We start from the raw sequence: 27,794 nt of genomic DNA on the forward strand, positions 1-27,794 counted from the left end.
CATGAAAAAGTAACCTCTGAAATGCTCTTCTAAATGCATACTGAAGCTGTTACTTTTAGTCATGCTCGCAGATCCTGTACCAGGCAATTAATGATCTTGGTTCATTTTGATATTGAGATTTGAAAGATGCACGCTAGCCCCAAGTTAATGTTTGCTTAATCTTGGAAGCATAAATGATGAAATGTATTTAGTAGTATGGCTTAGGATAAATTCTAATACAGTACAAATGAGGTGCATTCTGCAGCCCTATTTTACATTTGGCCAGTCAAGCACAAAATAAGCACTAGTTTTGGAAATTAGTCAGTCACCTAAGACCTCTCCATTATATCTGAAGAGGTATTTGTGTAGTGTGTCTTGTTAGGTTCACAAAAATAAAATTAAAAAGTGAGTCGATGACATAAGTTGTTTTAATCTGTTGAACTAAATGCGAGTTTTTACCAAGTCTACTATGATTATTCATTTTTGTTACGGTAACTTCCAAGCTGCACTGTTTATTGGATATGACAGTCTGTGCACTCCTTAACATCAAGGTTCATTGCTTTTGTACTCCACTTTTTCTTCATTCGGTATGTGGCTATGCAGTCATTGTCCCCTAAGTGCCATTGTGTTTCTGGGCTAGTAAAACTGTAGAGGTTTGTGAACAGGTCAGCGACTGTAACTGCTTTGTCATTGTGTTTGAGACATGAATGCCAAGAATTTCACCTCAAGAGTGAAGCTTGAGAGGTGAATCTTGGCATTCATGTCAAGAACACCTAATACAAGGTTATGATCCATTGACACACTCATAATTCTTTGCAGTGCATGGATACTAATCTTCTCTGTGTCCTACAAATTAATCAAAAGTAAGATTTAAAAAAATGTGGTGGTGGTTTAGTTTTGAAAGCAAGTAAAGCATTAGGGGAATGATTGACAGCTTATGTATTCTGTGCGAAGCAGTTTAATTCATAATAATTTGTGTACTTCAGCAAACAGGCAGAAATAAGAGTTGAAACAAAGCCTTTTCATGCCCTGCTGTCTGCTGCTTCTGTTTACTGGTCAGCACTGTTTGCTTTTAGTGCAGACGCAATGTTAATAGCACATAGGGGTGCTTAATGATTGTTAAGCATCCCTCTTAAGTGTTGTTAAAGTCAGAACTTGTGCTGTAGCAGAGATGAACCAGGGTACAAGTTAGCCATTTTTTCTTTAGCGTAATTAGGGTGCTGCATGCACTACAATATTGTTCATTAGCTGAAAGAAGCATTTCAAGGATTTGTTTTACAGTCAGTGATACTTACTATTTTAACAGAAATATAGCCTCTGTTTTTCCCAGCATTGCCGCCAGTTACCATACTGTTGATGTTCTTTCATGGCCCCAAGTATGTACCTAAAGTGTGTTATCTACCATTGATACTGTATGAAAAAAAAACATTTTATTTTACCTGCTGGTGGAGGGACTGTAACTTGAACAGCAAAGCCATTAGTTTGGTGACATATGAATGGAGTTTTGTTGGAAGGAAGGAAACAAAGATGGGTATTGTTGTAGTTGTGCAGCTTTTGAATGTAGTAGAATGGCAATGAAATAACCATTTTATAGCTATATGCCAGCTCTAACACTGGAAATGAACTGAAAAACTGGTGATTAATGACGTGTGCTCAACAAATTGAGGAGCTGTTAATTAAAATAGTTAAAAAAGCAGTTGGGAAGAAGACCGTAGAGTAGTAGTTCTGTGTTAGGTGAGCTTCTCTCAGAGGACTTAGTGGTATTGGCTACCTCTTGAACTGTAGGCTGTCAAGAGAATTTCCACAAACAACTGGCATCTAAACCCACACACTCAAAAAAAAATCCTGCTTAGTAAAACCTTTTCAGAAGATATAGCTACAGCTTCATCTATGTGCAGGTTTGATTCCTCTCCTCCCCTCGGTCTGTCTTAGGTCATCAGTGTTTTCACAAGTAACATAAAATGTAGTGATGCATGTTAAAGTGCACCCTCCTAAGTGTAGTTACATGCAGAGGGGTACAGTGCTTGGAAGTGGTGAGTAAAGTAATGACCAGGTTTTGTAAAAATAAGGAAGGAAAATGTCATAAGACCCTACTTTAAAGCAATATATTTCTTTTGTACTGTATGCTGATTGCCATTGTATTACACAGTGATAATTCAGGAAAATACTTAACAGTACCACAGTGCAAAGCTGGCAGTGTAGCAGTATCATTAGAGAAAAAATACTGTCTGGTAAGTTGGTGCAGAGGATTAAGGAGCTGTTAATTAGCTGCTTCTTGTGGTATATTGCTACAGGGTTTGATTCCCTCAGCCTCAGCCTAACTGTGTGACTGAGCAAGTGACTTAACCAGACATCATCCCTGGGCTGAGTCTGAAAAAGGTCCATGTTGCTCAGTGCCCTACTCTGGGGAAACAAATACAAATAAAATAATTAAATGCTCATCTTACAACTACTGAATTGCTGTAGTGAAAGCCAAGGGTAATGTACTTATTTAATGACTCCAGATGTTGCTTTTCAACTTCTGCCACCCAGTGGGCAAGCTGGTCAGGCTGCCTTCTCTGGAGGTCATCAAAGAGGTGACAGCATTGTTTTTTTAGTGCTGGGGATTCCGGTTTCTAGGATTAACTGGTCTGTCATTTCTGTCCAAATATGAGCTTTCCTAAATAAACCAGCCAAAAGGTCCATATGGCCTATCCCTGTAGGTGGAGCAGTACAGGCGAAGAAGGTTTAGTCTTCTTGGCACCCAGTTTGAGACTATGCCCTAGGCGTGCACAGAAGCTGTCACTGATGTCCAAAGTCAAGAAGCAAAATGGTGACTGCGAACCATACCTAGTACAATGTAATTATAAGCAGCTCAGGTTGCTACATTGTTGCATGTTGTTTCACAAAGGGCAGACATTCACATGCACAAGTCAAACAGGAGCATGAGCCTTTGCCACATAGCTGTCTTTCATGGTTGTGTGAACCTGCTTACAGTGAGGGAGGCATGGTAGTAACTGTGCAGTACTGCAAGTGTGTCAAAAAGCTTTTACTTTGAAGTTAAAGGGGTGAAAAAATGAATATCCTCTCCCAATGAGGTTAGGGCAGATAGTGCATTTACAGCAGTGGTAAGATAAATTTTACTAGTATTAGCAACTGCCATTCAGTCAACAATTTCAACATATGCACTGGGAATGTTTTTGTTGCTTTAATGTGTACCACAGTAAGCAGTATTTAATGCTTGTCAGTGTTACCGACTATTGGCAGTAGCAGTGCACAGGACCGTTGTGCACAGACATGATTTAATGTAATGAAACACATCAGGCATCTTGAAGACCGCACACTGAATCCCTTCCACATCACAACATACAGCAATCAAGTCATTCATGCAATGCAGTTTAAGGTACTGCAATGTACAGTTCAGTCCTTAACATAAATGGACACACACACACACACACACACACACACACACACACACACACACACACACACACACAGTAATGTAACACAAACACTCCACTAGTAATCAAAGCTGTACAGTCACATAATAGTGTTAAGCACAGTTGGACAATGTGGGGTACATTCTGTTCTAAGTTGCCGTGGGGCATACCTCTCAACCTCTTAAATCTGGACAAAGCCTAAAATAATGGTGGAAGAAATGCCTAAAAATAGGGACAGATTTTAAGTACTACTCTTATAAACTTAGGAGGTCGCTAGAATAACAGGATATTAGCATTCAATTTTCTGAAGGATATGCATTTTTCTGAAGGCTGTGAAGTCTGAATTTGAAATCTACATCATTACTTAGTGACTTGAGACCTTCATGATGTGCCAGAAAACCACAGGTTTCGTGAAGAACAGACCAAAAATATGAGGCAAAAATGTAGACATTTTGCGAAAATATGGACAGATCTGGAGCATTCCCACAACTAGTAATACCCACTGTGTTGATCCTAAACTCAGGATGTTACAGCAACAAGGAACAAGATGGAATAACTTCACTCCTGAGAAGAACCACACCCTCTCGGATACAGTTAAGACCTATGGTAAGCATGGTCCTAGACAAGGAGAGAATGCTAAAGAATGGAACCAAGTGTTGCCAGGCATAAATGTCTTGGAAGGAGGAAATCCTACAGTGGCACAGTGCAGGAAAACAGCTAATGTTATGGAGTAAAGTTCACAGAATGTAATTTCTTGTGACACCACTAGTGCTGGAAAGCCTGATACCTGTTGAAGAGCATTCGACATCCCTTCACAGTGATGATGGTGAGCATGACGACATGGGCACTATTCAAGATGGAGTGGGCACTGGATTTGGTATGCCCATGCTGTGTTTCCATGGGTATTAAAACAGGTTATTATCACGTGGCATTTTGGACACTGTGACATTTTAATTATTTGTAGATTGAATGCATAACTGCATAATTTGTCCCTCCCACCAGCTACTTCAGTGCAACCAGAGCAAGCAGAAACATCACAGGCACATATTCCTTCCTTTTAACATGTACTACCACATGTACAGGGCTTTATTGGAATGTGAGTAATGCAGCATACTGTAGTAGAGTACTTGTCATTAGTTTACAGGTGTGGCAGTAGTTTCACCATGAATGGCAGACTGTAGTCAAGTACAGCAGGCTGATGTTGACAGCCACATGGCTGTTGTTGGTGTTGCCATTAGTCTCAATATGACACAGCATGAGGACAGTGGCACATAGTCACAAATGGTACTGGTAGGGGCCTCCTTACTAAGTTGAGGACTTCAGAATGTACTGATTCACATGTAATATACTGCAGGCAAATGCCTTCACCAGAGAAGGTTGAATCCCTACAGAGCTCCAGTTTTGTCTCAGCTGCACAGATGACATCAGTGGAACAAGACAGGTCAGTATCAGAGGTTGGTATACCCACTGTGCAGCCTGTCTACAGGGGTTGTATATGAGGGCATTGATTACATCAGGCTCCTGAGACATGAGGCATTGCCTACACAGCAACATATATGTTGGGACATTGTCGAAGGAAAAGTACTGCTACTGAGAGTCAGGTTACAGATGGTGAGAGAGTTACAAGGAATAATTGTTTTCATTCGCTTATACATGGGAATGGTAATAGGTCAGAAACAATACCATGATGATCCTTCCATGGAGCATTGTTGCTCACACAGCATTCATTAACCTCTGTCTGCACATTTCCATGGACTTACCAGTATAGAGGCTTACTCTGGCAAGCAAGACAAAGGTTAGGTCCACAGGTGTGAAAGCTGTGTTCAGCATGCACCACTGGTAACCTAGGCAGGTCCAGTATCCATGGATGTGGATTCCTCCATGAGTCAGCAAATTGGACATCATTGGACTTCAGCATTATATGGAAGGACCACAGTCTTACCACACTGGCCCGTCAGTATTGAGAGCCTCTGCAGCAGCATGTAGGTCATGCCATGGTAGCATGTTAGTGTCAAGCCCTAAATGCAGCACCCATTCACAGTCCCTCGGACCCTCCCCAGTGCTGTCATTAGTGGTCATTGTATAGAACACAGTCCAGGTGTGATTTGCATACCCAGTGTCATAGATTCTAGACCCCAACTAGGGGTAGCAACAGATAAACAGAACTTTCACATGTTAAGAAAATCCAAAGCAAAAAAAAGGCCCTCAGTAAGAAATTAAAAAGTGTATATAATATGCATTTACCTGCTTGGAGAGGGGAAAATCACAAAGTCAATGATCATGAATTCACAGAATGTAATACTAACAAATCCCTTCACAAGACCGGTGAAATCCAATTCAGCAGAAAAATTCCCCCAAATTTGTTATCAAGCCTACAATTCTATAAAGGTTTACCATCTCATCAGGCATGCCATGATTCACAACTCAACTTGCCATTTCAGTGTCAACACCACTGGTATGTTTAGCTGTTGTCTGTGCATAATGACCACTGTACAAATCATAATGGCTATGACTGCTTCAGCTGTACAGTTCTGTAACAGGTATGGAGGTATGTCTGATGCAGAATGTGATTTAACCATGTACTGTACAGTATAGCCTAGACTTGGAACTGCATGAGTCATGCTTTATTTCTTTGTGATTTTACATATTTATTTAATGACTAATAACTGTCAGGGCCCATAGTTGTGGACTAGATGCCACCATTTCACCTGTGCTGCCGTGCATCATGTATGAGCCTTACTGAGGGGGTGTAGTGCTGCTGACAGTAGCTGGCCATCCTTGCTGTCCTCACTGGTAAGGGTCAGTTAGTATATGAGAGGGAGTTGCACAGCCAGTAAGAGTTCCAGTGAAGGTGTTTGTAGCCCTGGTGCATGAGACCAAATTAGTCATATTTTGTAGAATACGGCAAGCAATAAATATTTTGCATGAAGTAGCAGGATCATACTGAAGAGACCCCCAAATTGTGGTATCCCACCATGCTGAAAGTGGTGATACAGTGAACTTGAATGCCACATATGGGACTCGTGGGTGCTTCCAGGATGCTGTGGGAGTATATTGGTGATACTACCATATGCATCACACACACTACCTGGCACTTAATAGAGTTGTAGCCCTTACTATTATGGTACTCTCCCCTTTGGCCCATGTAAGGCCTTGATAGCCACATGGATGTAATCTTTTGCACCAGGCACTTCAAAGAAGCATACCAGACTGTAAAAAATATGCTTTGTGGTAGCTCGTTCCTGTGGTGACTCTGGGAAATAGACCTACTCATCCATACGGCTAGTATAGCATTGAGGAACTGCTGCATTATCTTTGCAGCCAAAGACTGTGAGAAACCCAGTGTGTCCCTATAAAGTATAGATAGGGAAGGCTCTACATACCTCATCATACACAGGGGATAAGGCCACACATTACCTTAGTTTCAGTTTGTTGGCCATGCAGTTACACCCGAGTCCTGATAATGTTCCTTTTCACAGGAAAGCAGTGAAGAACCTCTTTTTCTCAGAATTGTAATGCATTAACACATGTTCATAATGCCTCTTCCTTAGGTACTGGGCTCCGCTCTTTCACCGGGTTGTGGTAACTTGGATTCAAGCATCTTAAAGAGCAAAGTAACTTGTAGCCAGACCAAGTATCTTCACCAATTGCAGAGTGTCTAGAAATGTGAAATGTCAGTGCTTGCCTTTGTATGATGTATGTGTACAATGCACCCTTGTGTGTAGCAGTATGTGACTCTGAATTTGAATTGCAAATGGTAGGAAAGATGCCCCATTAGCATACCATCAGTCCTGCATTTACATAATTTCCTCATTTAAATGTCAGGAACTCATTTGCATATGACTGTCAATGTCACTTCCCACTTTGTTTGTACGTGCCTGCAGTTTACACTGCATCCATGTGTAACGGACTATAAATGCCACCCTGAAACTGAGTGTACTTCTTAGATGTGCAAACATTTGCAGTGCCTGGATTTGTTAATTTATTTGGACAGTAGCTTATTGGACTTCTCAAACTAAAAAATTCTGAACGCAGGAAAAACATAATATATGCTTTTTGAATCCTAACTGGAAGAACTGCCTTGCACTGTTTAAGATGGAGATTCCTAGATATTAAAGGCCACTGAGTCTTTTGACCATGCACACCTTGCCAGTACCCTCCATCAGGCTGCAACTCCTTTCTCTTTGAGTACCATATTAGTCAATCCTGGAGTAAATGTGCATATACTTTTCTGGTCATCTAGTTTAGATTTACAGGAAGATAGTGAGTTGCACTGCATAACATGCAGGGGAAGTTTATTCCTGAGGTTTGGAGGTGCTGGGTTATAAAGATGCCCCCCCCCCACCATTTTCTTATTTATCTATTTCTTATTTATCTGTTTATCTGGGTCGCGCAGTGGTGCAACGATTAGCATTGTCACCTCACAGCAAGAGGTTCTTCGGTTAGATTCTCTGCTGGGGTACCTTCTGTGTGGAGTCTGCATGTCCTCCGTGCATTCACATGGGTTTCTTCTGGCTGTTCGGTTTCTTCCCACATTCCAAAGTCCTGCATCTGGAGCATTTCCCCCTGGGCCTCTGCTGAAAATGGACTCTGTCCCAGTCTGTCTTTCCTGGTAAACAAATGTTAAATAATAAATATTGGTGAAGATTTAGGTCCCCTGGTTGTAGCATTGGTGGACATATTGGACTTGCGGAGAAATAGGAGGGCAAGGACACTTTGGTCTGAAATGCTTTGGTAAGCAAGGCTGAGCTCTTGCCTCAAAAATCAGTAAGACTAGACCTTCCATCCCATGCTTGTAGGGAAAGGAGTGAATGTCATAGTGCTTCACACGCTCATTACCAGTGCTTGTAGGGAAAGGAGTGAATGTCATAGTGCTTCACACGCTCCTTACCACTGCTTGTAGGGAAAGGAGTGAATGTCATAGTGCTTCACACACTCATTACCACTACTTGTAGGGAAAGGAGTGAATGTCATAGTGCTTCACACGCTCATTACCAGTGCTTGTAGGGAAAGGAGTGAATGTCATAGTGCTTCACACGCTCATTACCAGAGCTTGTAGGGAATGGAGTGAATGTCATAGTGCTTCACACGCTTATTACCTGTGCTCGTAGGGAAAGGAGTGAATGATTGGCAACAGCCATTTAGCGCATGTTTAACTCTATGTAGACTGGAAAGTGGAAGCATTTCTCAGAATTTTGCTTCTATTTTCCGAGTAATGCTTTTTTTTTCCCCCTTCCCCCTGGACAAGTCCAGTAGGATAAGATCAACAGATCATTTGGTAAAAGAGATTTCAGTTGTAGTTGAAGAAACAGCACACTGCATTGGTGTAATATTCTTACATGGTATTGTCATTGATGAGGGGTAAAGCATTTCTCAGACAATTGTTGTACACACAGTTGCATTTAGTGCTGCAACACCATTCTGCCATATCTCAGTGCCATTGCAGGGTCATAGTTGTCTATTATCTCTGCCATTCCCCAATGGTAACATTCATAGTATACACTATTCTTACCTACATATTACAGTTAATAAGGGGCAGGAGTTTTTTCCAACAGGTGTGTTACATCCTAATGGTACTATGAATGCTTACCTGATGGTAGGAGTGACTCTGCACAGTTTTGATTGTTAACAGTGCAACTGATGGCTGACAGAAAACTTGTTTTCATGCTTTTCATATTTGTTCCTCTGCCTGATTATACGAGGTTACTAGGCTAATGGCCTAGGACCCTTACAAGCCTAGCCAAGAGTTTATCCCCAAAAAAGAAACCTCAGTCAGCACCTGTCGCCCCTGTCAGTGAGGGACAAAGGTGGAACCCCTGGGGCATATTTATGGTTTCCCATCCACCCGTAAAGGTTGCACTTGAAGAGGGTCAGTGAGGTACTCTGTTTGACATGTATGGGAAGTCTATTCCAGAGACTGGGCAGCCTCTGGGAGACAAACATCTCTCTCCAGAAGGCTTTGTTGATGTCTCATATTAGATTTAGGCCTATCGAGGAGTTAGACTAACGGATATGGAGCAACTGTAGTAGGGCAGGGTCCAATATTGCCTTGTAGGCGAGACACAAATCACCTCTGAGCAGTCTGTATGATAACGAATAGAGTGCTGGTGATTTAAGCCTGTCCGCATAGGATAGGTGTTGGAGGCCATGGATTCTCTTTGTGAGGTATTTCTTTGGCCTTTCCAGTTGGTGCAGGTGTTTGGAGAGGTACATACCAAACGGGGCGTTATACTCAATTATATGCCTAATAAGGAAGGAGTACATAGCGGTAATAACCTCCTTTTTTCTGGATGCAATCTCTTTTACTTATAAGATGAACCAAGTGAAAGGCTCTTCTGACCACTGCTGCCACATGATGGTAGAATGTGAGATTGTTGTCAGCCTGGGTACCCAGGTCTCTCACCACAGGTTGTGTGCTTAGCAGGTTGCCGTTGATGTAATCAGTAGGGGCCATGTTTTTGCCGAATTGTACGATAATACTTTTTTGCATTTAACTTAAGGCCATGACTTTGGCACCAGTTATTTGTAGCTGTGAGACCCTCTTACTGTATGTTAACATAATTTGAGGAGTCGATGACGGTACCCAACTTAGTCATCCGCAAACTTGGTCAGCCACAAGCCCTTTGTCTTTGCCTGGTCCTCTGGGAAGTATATGCCAAAGAGTAGTTGTCCCAAGACAGATCCCTGGGGAACACCACTAGTGACAGGTCTGCTGTCAGAGGTGGCAGTGCTATTTTGCCCTATGGGTCCTATCTGTGAGCCAGTTTGCTACCCATCTGACTTGATAGGGATTAACACCAAGTTGTGTTAGCTTTTTGATGATGCCCGAGTGGGGGATTGTGTCAAAGGCCTTGGCCAGGTCAAGGTAAGCTGTATGTACTGAGTTTCCCTCATCTAGGGCCTTGGTGACAGTCTCAAAGAAGTCAGCTAGGTTCAGTAGGCAAGATCTGTCCCTGACGAATCTGAACTGGATAGGGTCAAGTGCTTAGAAATTGCCTATGTCCTTGATTATGAGATCCATAATAATACACTCCATGACTTTACAGATCAGACTTGTCAAGCTGATGGGACAAATAGTTTCCTGGGTCAGTAGTGGCACCACTTTTGTGCAAGGGAATGACTATGGCAATTCTCCACTCTGCTAGAATGAAGCCTGTAATTAGGTTGTGGTTGAATAGGGTGGTGCTCAATGGCAAAGCTAGTTCTTGCTGGAGGTGGTGCAGAATACAGCCTGGGATACTATCTGGTCCCGTGGAAGCTCTGATGTTTGCCTTGGATAGGGCCTTTAACACTTGATCTGTGGATGTGAGGCATGGGACAAGTATCGGGGATGTCGACTGGGTCTTTGGGGGGCAATAAGAGGGTGAAGTTTTGCACTGACCCTATCAGCTAGCAGGTTGGCTAAGTCAGCAGGATCATTGTAAGTGGTACCATTATGTACTAGTTCAGAACAAACTTGGGCTTTGCCATGGAGGTTGCTAATGTAACTGAAGAAGGACTTGTGATGGTTGCATTTTGTGGTGTGTGACACCATGTTGAGTTACAGTGGTATAATTGATGCGGCAACAGATACTGCTGATAAGGCAGGAAAGCAGCTGTGTGGCAGTGTAACAGCTACAACATAATCTGGCATGGAAGATCATGGGGAGAATCCCGAGGAGAAGTCTGGCTGCATTTCCGAAGGACAACCATCTCCAACACAACCCCAAACGGATTCATGGCCAGGAGGAGCTGTCAGTGAAATGTGTTACAGTTTTATGATTGGATAGTAGCTCAACTTCACAGGGGACTACCAGTAGACATAGTGTGCTTGGACTTCAGCAACTCTTTTTGACTCACTCCCACATAGGAGACTGATGGGAAAACTGGAGGATTGAGTACACTACCAGGACTGAAGAACTGCATAGATGAATGGTTGAATGGTAGGATACAGAGAGTTGTGGTGAGAGGAGTAGTGTCAGGATCAGGAAGTAAACTAGTGGAGTACCACAATGATCTATCTCTTCGGTGTATTTGTTTTGTACATATTTGAGAGACTAGAAAGTAGATATTTTCTGTTCTGTAAATATTTGAGAGACTAGAGAACAGTTATCTTCTGTGTCAGACTTAGTGGTACCACCTTACCAGTACATATCCGTCTTTAGGGACTTCTCCAGTAAAAAATTACTTTAACTTGTAGAAGGCCTATGTAAAATTCCCAACAGTTCCTCACAAATGGAACCCTCTGAAAGGTATGCCACATTCACCTCCAACTTTTACAAGCACCTGAACAGTTGCATAGCGAAGTCTGTACTTGTCCACTTTGAATGTAATAGTAAATTCAGTAAAAAGCACAAAGGAAAGCACGTGCAGCAAACTTTAACACACTTTATTCAATCATTTAGCACTTTCCGTCCCTCTTTTGTTAGATTTCTTTTTCATGTATACCTAACTTAACATGATATTATATTACGTTAGATTAGCTGAGCTACAATCAAACCACTTGTGTAAAGAGGGACAAAAGCACTAAATGATTGAATAAAGTGGGTTAAAGTTCGCTGCAGGTACTTTCCTTTGTGCTTTTTTAATAGTTTTGGGACTTTATTTTGTGGTTTATAATAATACATTCAGGGATAAACCTCCCTGGCGAATTCCACTACCTCAAGACCATACTGAGACATGCTAGCCTGGAACTTAGGAGCATTTGTAGGTATCATAAAGCAGAGTACAGTCTTAAAGCTACTACATACATGTATATGTCAGGAAATTAGGGGAATAATGTCCAACAGTGCACCGAGGTCATCCTTAATAATAATAATAATAATACACATTCTGATACCAAAGATGTAGCTTATATTAGCAGACAAAATTTAGTGCTACCTTTATCCCACCTACCCACATTGCTACCCCTATTATCCCTGAAAATTTAATTCCTATTGTAATTTTATTTTAAATATTTCTTAGAATCCCTGTCAGATGTTAAAAATAATATTTCTGAGGACTAAGCAATATGCTTTACTGGGCCAGACTCCCAGCAGTTTGACTTTGTCAAAGGGAGACCTTTGAGAAGTTCACAAAGCCTGTAGACAGTAGTAATTCTGTTCACACAGCTTGTATGGATGTGGCTAAAGCATATGCCACTATACCCCTTGCTGGCATCATAAATAAACTTACCTTTAAAGTGTATCCATATGTGGTGAGGTGAATAATCAACTGGCTGAAACAAAGAACCAACATAGTTAGGGAGGCAGGCACCTCTCGGAAAGTGTGGAGCAATCCAGTGGTGTGCCCCAGTGCTCCATACTGGGACTGCCTCCTTTTCAGCATCTATTTATCTGATCCGCAAACCAAGAATCAGGACCTTTGTTTACCTAAATTTACAGATGACTGCAAACTGGGCATTATTGTGAAATGTCCTTCTGATACACATTCATTATAGCAGGAACTAACTTGCATAAGGAAGTGGTGTATGGAAAAAAGGCTAAAATTAAATGCAAAAACTTTAATATTGCCACATTTGGTTAACATCTGTCCATGACTGTACAGTATAGCCAATGCCCCACTCAAAAATGATAATGTAGTCGGGCATCTTGGAATCTGGGTTGATAATTCCTTCTCCTTCAAACACCATGTAGCAACAGTAGTCAGAAAATCCTTTTGTTTAGTAGAACTAATATCTAAAGGCATGTCATACAGATCAAAAGAAGCCACACCTCTTTATGCAGCACAAATTTGACCAGTTAATTGCATACAATACCCCTTTCAGGATAGCCATTTATAGACATATTAAGCAAAAGTCCCAGAGGTTTCCAGCAAAGAAAATTGTCCTGAAGTCTGTGAGCTGCCAAGAAAGGGGTGAAGTGCTATCCCTTTACCTGGTTTCTTATAGGTCCTTGCAGGGATGTATGCCTTGTGCCCTGCTCGATTAGGAAACCCATCCTCCTTGATCTTCTGTATGAAGCAAGTTAAGTAGCTCCACTAATACCAGAACTAGTTACTTAAATCTCTATCAGCACACAGACAAAATGTGCTGGAGAGAAAATTTTATTATCCCTTACCCACATCTAGAATAAAGTGACACTCTAGCATCCTTCAGATTAAACTTGGATAATTAAATGAGTACTCTTAATTGACTTAAAGACTGGCATACTTTGCCCTTCTGGAGAATGGGAGTACAGCATGAAGGTTTGTATTGGGTTGCCTTGTATTTCATATGATCCTCTACCAGGCTGCATTCACCAGTGTGAAATTGGCGCTATCCAAGCCTTTAATTCAGTTGTTAAATCTCATCCTCTCCAGGTTATTTGTGCCTGATGTCTGGAGAACAGTTACTGTGACTCTCCTACATAAAGACTGTTACCCTATAGACCCAGGTATTAAACGGCCCCTCAGCCTCACCAACCTTGTATGCAAAACCATGAAATGCTTCATAGCAGAGGTAATTATTACACTCTGTAGGGCCTTGGTCGAGACACTCCTGAGTACTGCATGCAGCTCTGAAGACTATATATAAGGTAAAGGATAAAAAGCTGCTAGAAGGAATTCCAGAGAAAGCTACTGGAAAATTCCATGGGATGGAAAGGAAGGAAAATAAGGAATATAAGCAGAGGTTAGAGGAACTACCTGAGTTCAGAAGAGAAATGGGAGACGTAATACTGCTAAACAAGATCATGTCATGTAGATGAGAAATTGTCATTCTGAACGGAAGGACAGAGGGGCACACAGCAGATGGCAGGGACTAAATACTCCCTGGAACTCGGCAGGGACTAAATACTCTCTGGAACGCTGAAAATACTACTTCACAGTTAGTATTTTAGACCAATGAAGTATACTACCAGAGTGGGTGTTGAGAGGGAATCCACAGTGGCATCCAGGAGAGTATGGGACACGGAAGTTAGGAATGTAGTAATGTGTGTCCTGCTATAGCTTGCAGTACATTAGCGCTTGTTTAAATTTGTTGCATTCTCAGTTCTGAGGCAGCAGATCATCTGACTGTTAAATCATTACTTCTTGATCTAAGCTAACACATCATTCTGATCTGTAAAATGCATTACTCCTTGACATAGAGGGCTATAGCCCTGACTGTGGCCCAGGAATCCAAGTGTGATTAGCATGTTTGATGGAGCTGGCAGGAAATGATGGGCATACCTATTCTAGAGGAGAGAGGGCTGGAGCAGGATACACACAGCTGCAGTCTCTTGAAGGAGGGTTGATGTCACAGTGTGCCGTGGTGTGGGCTTGTGGTTCACGTAGCCATACCATGCTGGTATACTTCAGTAGTGAATGTAAGGAAGCGTACACTGCCAGGGTAAAGGCTCTGTGCGTTCCTGTAGTGACACTTGTAGCTCATCCCAAAGCTGAACATTAAGTTATTAAGTGATGCTGTGTTATATCAATTATTTTAAAAATAGATCCATAAGAGGAAGAAGCAAGAAGTTAAGGAGGGGTGGTAGCTCACTTTATAGGACTTATGACTGGTCATGAATTACTGTGACAAAAATGTCAGTTTGTCCTGAAAGCAGTTAATGTATGTGAGTGCTATGTGTGTTATATTGACATAACGTAGTTGCTGATGAACTCAACTAGAAGTTTACTATTTCATTATTTTTTGTCTTGATTTTGGTGAATGGTAGTGGATAAAACACAGCAGGTTAAGGGGAGGTGGTAGTCCCCTTACAGGTTATACAACTTGTCATAAGTATTATTTAGTTGCTTAGATTAAAAAAAAAATGTTCCGTACTCCGTGTTGAATGCAGTTCACTTTGATATATGTAATGCTTGTAACATTGATATAATGTGGATGAATAATGATTTGGAAATGAAATCCCTTTAAATTTCTGTAAACATTTGTAGTGTTTCTTTATATTTGTCCTTCATTATATGTTTTGAGATTGTATTGTTCTGTATACAATTACTTTATTTTTTCTTCACATATGTGAGACTGCCAGTTGTGGGTTATATGTATAAAGTGGGAGGTGCTAGTGTGGAATTTGCTGCTGCACATCAGATGAGGTATCGCTTTGCAATATAACTGAATTAATAGCGAAATGACTTTGATCGCTTCAGAGCTTTGCTGTTACCTGATCATAGAATGTCCGTAACATTGATCTGAAAATGCCTACAGCTTTCACAGAAAATATTTTAGTAGACAGAAAAACGTATGTTTTAATTTAGTGGCTCAGTAAAGTTTCCTGTTAGTTCATCCAAACTCTGTATTCATGTTTACTTGTTCAGTGTTACAACCTCCTGAGCCTTACTGTACAATGTTAGGGGCTATTGGCCATTTCAGAATTTTCTTTCTTTAAAAAGGAAAAATAAATCTTTTGAGGAAGATGTTTCAAATTCAGAATGTTTGGATTACGCTTCTCAAATTCTTTCTCTTTCAAACTGAGTCTTCTGTTTCTCCTAATGAAGAGATTTACTTTGGTGAAACTATTTTCAAAGTGAAGGAATTTTTCATATGGGGAAGGGAGAGAGGAAGATTTCTGACACTCAAGATCTCTTCACATGCATATTCCCAAACCAATTGCCATTCCCTCTGTGCTTGCAGCTTTAGAAAAGCCTCGGTTTCTGGTTCTGTTTCTCATGATTTTTGGCCTGTCTGATTTATTCTGTAGGGTTCAGGTCTTTAATATAAAAAATCCATTACTGACCCTGCCATCGTCTCATTTGAGATTAAGAGAAGGGAGCTAAACTAGAACTAGTTCCAAACTCTCTTCCTAATGACAAAGAGAAAAGATCCCTAGAGATGTATTGTAAAAAAAGTTTTATACATCTGACAGTCCATCCTTTTAGGGCTTTTAATTGTCAGACTCACATTATACAATTTATTTTATCCATGTTGGATAGCATTGGTCAAAAAGTAGCTGAGATTCACTATCAAGACATGAGATCTAATTTTCTAGAAATGCTAAAGTCTGCCTCACAAGTAGCTAAACATTCTATTAAATGCAGGTTTCATGCCATAGGTGCAGCTTCTTGACCTGCTGCTTTTTAATTCTCATGTTTGCAGGAATATATAGCTAAAGCTCCAGTTCCCTCCAGAAGATGTTAAGACACATGTATTGAATGTTCCTCTTGATGGAGATTTCCTTTTTTTGCATTTTGCTTTTTCCGTCTCTCTTTCCAATCTTTTTTAACCTCCTCTGATTGATTTTTATAGTGTTTGTAATTTTATATGCCCTACTAATTATCCTTTTTTTTAACAGCTGTAAAACTCTATCCAGAGCAGGTCTTTTATTTTAAATCCCCCTATTTTGTCCTCTTTGCCTGTACTCTGAGATCAAGCCCTGGTAGGGAAGACTGTCTGTAGCCTGCGATCCAAATGTCTTCTTGGCCTCATCCCACTCTATTAGCTTTCCTGTGTGAGTTATGTGCTTCCAATATCTTGATTCCCTTGCCAGGTTTCTCCATTAATTTCCAGGCCCCTCTTGTCTATTTTCTGTATCCCTCCTTGCTTTCATCCCTATTGGCAAAAATATTTTTCCATTCTTGTTTTGGCTTAGTTCTTGGAATGCTTCCTGCTGCTTTATGAATATAATATTGCTTCTCACTTTTTTAATTTCTCCAAGTCTTTTGGGTTTCTAATACCATGACGGGAATGGACTCCATTCCCAAGTCAAAGTACGATTAAAGTTCATGAAATTAGAATCATTTCAGTCTTTGATATCAGCCAGAAGTGCTCTTCGCAGCACCCACAACGTGCCCAGTAATGACCCTTTCTGCAATTCGTACGGGGTTACATGTATTGGTAATGTATCTAAATACGATTGTAGATTCTTTTTTATAAGACCCATTGCTCCTACTAGTATTGGAACTGTCTGGTATCTTTCTTCCATATTGTTCTCTGTTCTGCCTGCAAGTCCTGATATTTTATGACTTTGTGTGTCTCTGTACGCAAGACACTGTAGTCACTGGGCGTAGCAATTTCAATAATCAATGCTATTTTTGTCTTCTTTTCATGGGCCACTATATCTGGTTTTCTCACATCTATCTTGAACTGTTGGTAATGAGTGATCCCATTTGATAATATTCTGGATGGTTGTTATTCTCCTTAAGGGTCTGTACCCCAAATCTTTCTTGAACTTCTCTCTTGCTTCATCATTATCCTTTAACATTTGAATTGTACCTTTCTGCTTGTGTTATTTGTATGAGCCTTAACTGTGTAGCTCTAAAATATCCCTTCAAATCAGGTCAACCTGAACCACCTTGCTGTATTGGAAGGATCAACATATCCCACTTAATATTTGTCCTCTTTCCCTCCCAGATAAATTCCTTCATTTCTTTACTAATTATTATCCACAGTTACCATACCAATTTTATCACTGCATTTCTGAGTCCCTTATTTTCTTTGCCGCTAGCTTTAAATATAAAGTAAATAACAAATGAGTAAGTGGGCACACCTGCTTGGTTCCTCTGTTCAAGTACAGCTTATCTGAGGGGAATTCTTCCACTTTAATCCCTGCCTCCAGTCCTGTGTATATCCTGCTAATTAACTTTATTATTATATCAGGGAATGCAGTTGCTTCCAGTGCCGTACTCATAAAATCCCAGCTTATTCTGTTAAATGATTTCTTTTCTTCAAGACTCATCAACAGCAGAGATATTTTGTTGCATTCTGCTTCCCCGGATCATCATTGTTTTGTTAACTGTCAAATGTTTGCCTCCCTTCCACAAAACCACACTGATCCATATCTATCAATTTTAGCAACACCTTTGCCCACTTTTTGGCTAGTACAGACATAAACACTTTGTAATCATGGTTTAAAATTGAAAGGGATCTATATGAAGCTGGGTCTGAAGGGTCTTTGCCATCTTTAGGTAACAAAGCCACCACAGCTTTGTACCAAGATGTTGCTTCCCTCCTTTTAAAATACTGTTAAACAAAATCTTCCAGATCTTTATCAGTTTTTCCCTTCTAATTTCCAAACTTCCACTGGAATACCATCTGTTCCAGGAAACTTTACTAAAGATCAGTTATAAATCACAGTTTTTATCTCCTCACCTCCTGTCTTAACTGTTAGTTGTTGAGCTTAGTCTATCTCTAACCTCGGCATAATTGTCTTCCAGAAATATTTCCATTTGTACTCTTTCTTGATTTACTCATTTCTCTACATTATACAAATTTTCATAAAATTTCAGGAATATTTCCAAAACCTGTATAGAATCTGCGGTTATTTCAGTTGTTATAGGTTCACTAAGTTTGGCAACAGCCCTTTTGACATTCAGTTGCCCAAGTCGTTATGCTAAATGTTTTTTGTGCTTTGGAGTTATCAGACAATAGTTGCTTAAAATTCATTCATATTTTTTAAACAAGAAACATCTTTATTACATTATTACTTGTGACATAGATAATTATATATCTATATAAATGAAAACAAACCATAATCACATATTTTTAGTTGCAAGCATTATTCATCAGTTTCCTATCCAGTCATTGTGAGTCAAGTATTACATAGCTCATTCAAATACTGCCTTCCTTTAAACTTCATTCCTCCTCCAAAACGTTATTCTACATGTATTATTGTCATAATTCCCATTTTTTCTATGTGATTTGCCCTTACCATTTCTAAAGATCACATTTCCAGTTGTTTTATTTCTGTTACTATATTCACTACTTTTAGTACAGTTGGTTTAGAGTTTGATTTTCATTTTCTAGCAATTGCTTTTTTGGAAGCTGCCATAATTAGACTCAGCAAGGCCTTACTCAGTCTAGGCAATTCTGAGTCTGTATCATAGATAAAAAAAATCTATTTCATAATTATACCAATTTGCTCACCCAATATTTCTGATACAGTAGCCTGCAGGGAATTCTTAAAGTCTACTAACTCATTATACTCCCAAAAATATGTTCCCATTTACCTCTTTCTTCCCCATCATACCTTCAACATTTGCAATTTACCTAAGGAAAATTGCTTTGTAGTATACTTTGGGTATACAAATAATGTAAATACTTCCAAGCAAACATCCTAAGTCTTCTAGGCTTTGTTGCATATTTGGAAGCCGTACGTATACCATTCATTGTTTCTTTGTGAATTGTTTTTCCAATCTCTCTTTCCATCCTTTCTAACCACCTCTGATTTGATTCTTATAGCTATTGTGCAATATTTTATATGCCCTACTAATTATCTCTTTTTTAAAGCAGCTTCTGTTCTAGATTCTAGTAAAAGCTCTTCCAGTGCTGGTCTTTGACGTAGGATCCCCTGTTTCTTTCTGTTTGCCTGTACTCCATCAGTCCTTGATAGGGAGGGCAATCTCTAGCCTGCTGTCCAATAAAGTCTTAGCATCTTCCTGTTCTGCTGCCTTTCCCTCTCTGTTTGCTCCCAGCACCTTGGTTTGTTTGCCAGTTTTATCCAGTGAAGTCCAGCCCCCCACTAGTCTGTTATCTGTATCCCTAATTGCAGTCATCCCTGTCAGTAAAATCTTCTTTTTCCATCCCCATGTTGGCTTAGTTCTTAGAATACTTTCTGCTACTTTATGAATATATTATTCTGTATAGTTATTGTTATTCTCCTTGAGGCTCTGCATTCAAAATTGCAGTCTCTCCTTGATATCCTTCCATTTCACTTTTACAGTATTTATTACAATGGGGATCCCCTGCCAAAGGTGGCCCAACATCCAGCCAGTATACCAAAGCCTTTGGGTTGCTTTAAGGTGCATCATACGTCACACATATGCTCTTTGAGTAGCGCAGGGCATAAAGGTGACATCTGGACATGCCCTTCTCAGAACTTCTTTGCTACCTGTCCAAACGCCACCTTTTGATTGTCTGTCTGAATGTCTGTTCCATTGCTGGTTCACCAAGCCGTTACTGATGAGTGCCCCATTGGGGTTTTGTTGTTTTATCTTTCTTTTACTATATTGTTGCTTGCGGGATCTCATGTTGTCCAAGAAATGTAAATGCCAGTGTGGGAGACAAATTCCCCATAAAGACCTTCATAAACAGTGTCTGTTCTGCCTTGGCGCTTTACATGACTATATGTCCTGTTCTATCTGTCAGGCCTTTTTTCCCCCCCAAGACCCATGAAAGTAGGCTTTCTTCTTTTGCGCTTTATCTTGAGAATCAACCTCTTATGCTTATTGCCAAAGACACCATGGAGAGATCTTCCCACTCTGAGGGAAAGCTGTCTGTGAAGAAGGAGGCCAAGAAATCTAGGCCACAGTCTTCTGTTGTACAGCTTCCGATGGATGTCCTTCCCAATGCGAGTGATAGCCTGGAGGTTCACCAGGCTTCATTGTTGGATTCTTCTGCCGTGACTGGTTTGGAGGCTGATGACTGAGAAGGCATTGCAGATGTCCGCTTCAGACATTCAGGTGGGACCCTTGTTGATTATCTCTGAGGGGCCTAGAGGTGTTCCTCAAATTTTAGTCAGAGAAGTCCTTGCTACAGTTATTGATTGCCATTCTGGGTCAGAGCATTCCAGATCTTATAAGGTGGATGTTCCATTAAAGAAAAAGCAATACTTCTTCAGCTCCTAAGGATCCACAGTGTGAGTGGCAGTCCTTCACTCAGGGGTAGTGTAGTGCTTTGATGGGTTTATAGACATCCTCAAGGAGTTTCTGTTCCAGCCCCCCTTGGTCCTCTACCCCCTTTGAGAGACCCAGAGAACAGGATTCTTCTGAGGAGGATGCAGGCTCAGATGAGGAATCCCTTGCTTACTGCTCCCAGATTCCCTCTCCTTTGGATTATGAATCTGAAGAAGAGTAATCTTCTAGTCCTGATACTCCCTTTGAATAGATTTGTTTTGGGGACACTATCCCTAGGATGATGGAGTTCTTTAAATCAGATTGTGCTTAAGTTTCTGAGCTACAAAAAAGTTCTTATGAGCTACTGCAGATGTTATCCCAGACCTTCTGCTGTCTTTTCTGCTTTGGCTGCTTTGTTGGATGCCTTTTCTAATGCCTATAAGGCTCTAAATTCTTAGCCCCCTGCCCCCCCCCCAAAAAAAAAATTGATGCCCGAGGACTGTAAATTCTTGTACAAGTTTCCTTCTGCTGACCCATTGTTGGTGTCAGTAGCTTCTGACAGACCATCTCAGTTGCTTCCTTCTCCTAAATTACCGCTTTCTGATAAAGATAGCAGAGCCATGGAAAGACTAGGCAAGAAGGTCTATAAATCTGCTACTCTGATTTTTATGGCTGTTATTTATCAGACCCATATTTCCAGGTACTTGTTGGCTTTGCTTTCCCAGGCCTGTCAGGTGATTTCTGATCTTCCAGACTCTGAAGGTAAAACTTCTGCCCTTTCCTTTTTAGGGACTTCCACCTAGATGGCTTGTCATTCCATCAATTGATGCAGCAGATGATTCCTCTAGGGCTGCTGCTTTTGGGTCAGTGATGAGGAAGTATTCTTGGCTTCAGCTTCAACCTTTGTCTGATGATATTAAGGTAAGTTGATGGATGCCCCTCTAAATAATAAACACTTGTTTGGCGAAGCTGCTGCTTTAAGTCCCTTCAGGATAAGTGCAAGGCTTTATAAGAACTTAAACGTGTTTGTTTCTCCTGTGCCTATGCCTAAGTTTCAGAGAAATTACCCCAATAAGCCAGCCTTTGTTTGCAGGCAATCTCACCCTCCTTCTAAGGGTTAAAATAGTGCCAAGTGGGCTCCTCCTCCGAAGGTTACTCGCACTTCTGTGCCGCAAAAGTCTCCTTTTCCTGGTAAACCAGGTGCTGACTATCCTATTTTTCCCGGCCTCTTTCCTCTTTCTGTTTGCCTGTCTGTCTTTCTTTCTTTCTGTTTAGCTAAGTATTACTCGAGATTCCCAGGTTCTATCCATTATCTGCCAGGTTTATTTCATGGTCTGGAAATCTCTTCCCCCTTTTATGGGAATTCCTCAGCCCCCTTTGGAACAGCTGTCCTCCTTTCTAGGGGTGCTTCCAGATCTTTTGACTCTGGGTACAATTCAAGAGGTGCCTGTTTCCCAAAGGGGAGGGGGTTTTACTCCAGGATGTTTCTAGTGCCCAGGAAAGAGGGTACCTGGAAACAAGTTCTAGACCTCTCTCATGTAAATACGTTTCTGAAGGCCCTCTTTTTGAATGTTGTCCCTTCAGACTTTGTTCCCTCGTTTGCTTCCTCAAGCGTATGTGGTGTCTCTGGAACTCAAAAGATGCTTATCTCTATATCCCTATTCATCCCCTTTTCAGGATGGTTTTATGTCTGTCAGTAGCTTCCTGTCATTTTCAGTTCTCTGCTTTGCCCTTTGGCCTTTTTACTCCCCCAAGGGTATTCACGAAATGCCTCGCTGCTGTGATTGCTTTTTTGCAGGCTTCAGGGTTCCAAGTATTTCCTTACTTGGATGACCTCCTGTTTCAGGCATCCTCTTCAGAGTTCTTGTTGCAAAATTTTCTTTTTTGCCATTTCGCTTCTGCAGAGCCTGGGGTTCACAGTACATTTCAAAAAGTCTGTTCTGGTGCCTTCTCAGGACCGTATATTTCTTTGGTGCAAGATCCAGACTGTGCCTTTGCTGGCATCCATGCCTCCTCCCAAGGCCTTAACTCTAATTTCCTTTTTTCAAACTCTTCTTCCACTGGCATCTGTAACTGTCAGGGAATTTCTGAGAGCTCTGGGGTTCATGGCCTCCACCATTTCTATGCTCCCTCTGGCCAAACTCCACATGAGAAAGTTTTAGTGGTTTATGATATCAGTTTGTCTTCATGCGCATCCCCTCTAATTTGTAGTTCCTCATCTGCCTTGTCTGAAGAAGGAACTTCCATGGTGGATTCAGCAGTTGTCTCTAAATCCAGGGCTCCCTTTTCATCCCCTCTTCCCTCTCAGGAACTGCTCACAGATGCTTCAGATGTAGGATGGGGAGCAGCATTTGGCTCCCTAAAGGTGCAGAATGTTTGGTCACCTTTTCAACAGAAAGAGTACATCAGTGTCAAAGAGATGAGTGCTCTTCTGCTGGCTTTTCAGGCTTTTCATCCTCTCTTCTCCCTGGGACCTGTCAAGGTCTTAAGCGACAATACCACAGTAATGTGGTATGTAAACAAATAGGGGAGACAAGATCTTATCTTTTTTTGCTGGTTGGCACTCCTGGTGTGGGAATAAGTGACTCTTCGGGCAGTTTACATTCCCTCAGGTTAAGATATTGTGGCAGACACTCTGCAGGTTCTTAACTCAATCCCACTAATTGATGCTTCATAGGGTGTATTTCTGGACATTGTCCACCAGTAGGGTACTCCTCAGATCTTTTTGCCTCCCCTCTGAACAGACAACTTCCTCTTTTTTGTGCTAGAGTGCCATGTCTAGGAATTTCTACTTATCCAAATGGAAGAAGTTTTCGGCTTGATGTCTTTCTCGTAACCTGGATCCACTTTCTGGGCTTGTTTAACATACATTAAATGTTGTTCCTTTGGTTCTCTCTTATCTGTGTGAATTGCTCAATGTGGGTTTGGCTTATTCTTCTGTTAAGGCCCACTTAAAAGCTATCTCTGCTTGTCTGCCTTTATCTACTCCTTTAGCTTCTAGATTTGAAGCTAAACAGTTCCTTAAAGTGCGTTCTTTATTAGACCTCCCAGGAAGCTTGGTCCTTCTCCCTGGGATCTTGTTTTGGAAAAATTAACGTAGGCTCCTTTTGAACCTGCAGCTTCAGCTTCCTTGCAACATTGCTGTTGGAAGACTGTACTTTTGTTAGCCCTTACTTCTGCCAGATGGGTGTCTGAGCTTCAAGCCCTTATGGCTTTTCCTTCTTTCTTGGTGTTTCATAAGGACAGGGTGTCCCTTCATACTAATCTTTCTTTTATGCCCAAGGTGGTGAATGAGTTGTCTCTTACTCTATTCATTTGCCACTTTTTTCCCTTCTCCGCAGTCTGTCAGTGAGAAGGCGCTGCACACGTTGGATGTGCTAGACAACTCAAATTTTATGTAGTTAAGACTAAATCTTTTCATAAATCTGATCAGCTTTGTTTACTTTCATCCTAGTTCCTTAGGATTGACTGTGTCGAAGCAAACTATTTGTTCTTGGATTTCTAAACCCATTTCTTTTTGTTATTCCTTTCATGGTAAGGGCCTTCCTTCTATTAAGGCTCATTTTACTAGAGATGTGGCTTCTTCTGGTGATTTTTCAAGGGTTTGGATACTAACTCCATTTTTGATGCAGCTACCTGGACTTCTGTGCATACTTTTACCAAACAGTTCAAGTTGGATGGAATTTCCAGAGCTAGAGCTGGTTTTGCTAGGGCCATCCATCATGGCTTCCTAGAGAGCTCTGCTGGTCCTTCCTCCTCCCTCTCTGCTTCCTGAGCTTTGGCACTCTCCCTATTGTAATGAATACTGCAGCAGTGAAATGGAAGCCCGTAGTACAGTTGTGTAATATCGTACCATAAAGGTAGATGTCCTTTTCTCACTGTTGCAGTATTCACTCCCACCCTCCACCCCCTGGTCCATTTCTCTTCTGGATGTACTGATTACCTTTCTTTTCCTTTTACTGGTGTTCCTACTGTGGCTGTCACTTCTGAGGAGGGTACATCTTCATGCCACCTTTATGTCCTATGCTACGGAAAGACTACACATGTGACGTATGGCATACATTAAAGTAACCCAAAGGCTTTGGTATACTGGCCGGATGTTCAGCCTTCCTTGGCAGGGGATCCCCCATTGTAATGAATACTGCAACAGTGAAGAGAAGGACATCTACCGTTATGGTAAGATTTTACACAACAGTATTTTTCTTGAGATTCCCCCTGTGTCATAATCATCCCTTTCCACTTTGAATTATAGCTTTTTGCTTGTGGTATGCATAGGAGCCTTAATTATGCAACTCTGGGTTTACCTGATTTGAATGGGGTATTTCAGACTACCTTGCTCTATTGCAAACTTATCCTACTTGACGCTTGCCGTCTTCCTCTCTCAGATAAAATCCTTTAACCCTTCATTAATTGCTATCCACAACTTCTCTTGTGGTTGATAAAAATGTGCTAGATCTGTGTATAACTAAAGGAACTAAAACATTTTCACTGCTTGTATTTTGCTATCCATATCCATAAAACAGAGTTTCCAATTTCTAAGTCTTTGTATTGTCTTTTTAGTCTCTTCCCAATTATGTTTAGCTGCTGCCATAACAGAATCCTTTTTAATCTGTACTCCTAAATACTTAATTTTATCAGGTCTCCATAAATACAGGTGTTGCTGAACCAATTTCTGTGTGGGTACTTAGTTTACAGCTATTGACTTTATTTTATATTCATTAATTGTATACCCTGAAAAGACTTAAAACTGTCTCAGAATATTCTACAACACTGAAATGTCCTTTTCTGGTTTTATCAGATATAAAATATCATCTGCAGATAAAGCTAGCTTTTCTTGACTACAGTACCAGTTATGTCCTTGAATTTCTGAGTACCGTATATTCTTTTCCAGTGCGCCTGGTTCCTCTGCTCAAACAGAACTTATCAGAGCGGCACCCACCCACTTCAGATTTCGAATTTGGTCCTTCGTGTATCCTCTTAACCTTATAATTTTATCAAGGAATACAAATGCTTCCATTGCTGTACTCATAAAATCCCTGCTTAGTCTTTTGAATGCTTTCTCTACATCAAGACCCATTAACAACAGTGGTATTTTCTTACATTTTGTTGCTCTCTGTATCATCATTGTTCTGTTAATGTTGTCAAACATTTGCCTCCCCTCCACAAAACCTCACTGGGCCATATCTGTCAATTTTGGCTTCACCTCTGAAATTCCTTTAGCCATTATAGACATAAACACTATAATGATGGGTTAGAATTGAAATGGACTTCTGTGAAGCTGGATCTGATGGGTCTTTACCAACTTTAGGTATTACAGCCACCACTGCTTTCTTCCAGGATGTTGATGCTTCTCTTCCTTTTAAAATATTGTTAAACTAAACCTTCCAGATATTTCAGTTTCTCCCCTCCAAGCTTCTGAACTTCGACAGGAATATCATCTATTTCCTGTAGATTGGTTATACATCACTATTTTTGTCTCATCGCCTCCTTTCCTAACTGTTAGAAATTGAGTCTCATCTACATGTAACCTTGGTATATTTAATTCTTTCATAAATATTTCCATTTGTACCTTTTCTTGTTTTCCATATTTCTCTGCTTTTATACAGATTTTCATAAAATTTCCTAAATATTTGTTACCGCTACCTGTACAGGATCGCCAGGTATCTTACTTTTATAGGCTCCCTAAGCTTGGTGACGACCCTTTCTACTGTCTGTTGTCTGAGTTGTAGTGCTAAACATTTTTGTGTTCTAAAGTTATTATCAAAAATATTTGCTTAACGGCAATCTTTCTAAACTCCTGCATATTATCCAGATACTCCTTTGTGTCTCTTTAGCACTCAGCATTTGCTCCTCCTCCTCTTGTTCTGTGATATTCCCCTTATTCTGTAATACATTAGTCTTTGTTGGCCCCTCTTGGTAATTTCTCTTAACTCATTCACTCCAATGGAGTTCAGGAAGTTTGCACTCTAACTTCCAACGGGCGGAGCCTAAACCTTTTGACAGAATCAAATTATGCCCACACATTTCAAAACAAATGTTCATATCTCTGGAACCATGGGGGTTATGAAAGAAGTGTAAATGGCAAACTCTTCAGCACAAACTCTTTTTATAGTGGTAGTATTCTTTAGGTTCTAGGTCTTAAACTGAATTTTATAAGTCACAGTAAACACAGTAACAATTACATTTGCAATATTTTGTAAACAACTTACAATATCTCAGCAACCACCCAAATTACACACCTACTGTCAGCAACGTTTTATTCATCTAGCTGAGAGCTTTCATAAGAGGCGAAGGAGTTCTGTATTACGTGGTTATTGAGATATTTAGAAAAATGTGAAAATTATATCTATATAGATTAATATCTCTTTCCCTGCATTAGACAGAGTTAAAAATATTAATCCAACTGAGTTTGCCGTTGTGTAAGCTTTAAGATGAAATCTTTTAAAACCTTGTACATAGTATGGTTTTGGAATTATGCATACAAATATGACCAAGCAATATTTGGCGCCGGGAGGTGTCAGTAGGAGTTAACTGCAGATGCACCTGGAGGCATCACCCGGATGTAATGAATTAATTATTAAACATATCTGTTTGTTTTATTGTGACCCTATTTTTAAACTTCATTTTCATTTTATCCCAGTCACTAGCGATAACTTCTGAAGATATTTCTATCTTCCCTAGTAACTTTCGAATATTTTCTACTATCCATTTCTTAAATTCCTCTCTTTTCAGTAGTTAAGTGGTAAAGTGCCAGTACTTCATTACCTTGCAATTATATCTTAGTTGTTATTGGTGCATGATCAGAAATAGTTATTGGATGAGTGTCAAAACTTTCAATTAAATGCACGTGTTCCTGTGAAATGTAATTTCTCCCTAGTCTAGTCCAGTTATTGTACCTTGAGGAATTATATGCAAGTCTTGCCCGACTTCCTACTACTGAATTCACATCTT

General features: G+C 40.5%; 1 protein-coding gene across 1 annotated transcript in view; it reads left to right on the forward strand.

Annotated features, from left to right (window-relative positions):
• The window catches only part of GSS (glutathione synthetase), an 880,848-nt gene that overhangs the window by 89,036 nt on the left and 764,018 nt on the right, over positions 1–27,794 (forward strand). The window lies entirely within an intron of this gene.

Source organism: Protopterus annectens, chromosome 12.part0, assembly GCF_019279795.1.
Source record: "Protopterus annectens isolate FY-2018-M chromosome 12.part0, PAN1.0, whole genome shotgun sequence".
In the NCBI taxonomy this organism is placed as follows: Eukaryota; Metazoa; Chordata; order Ceratodontiformes; family Protopteridae; genus Protopterus; species Protopterus annectens.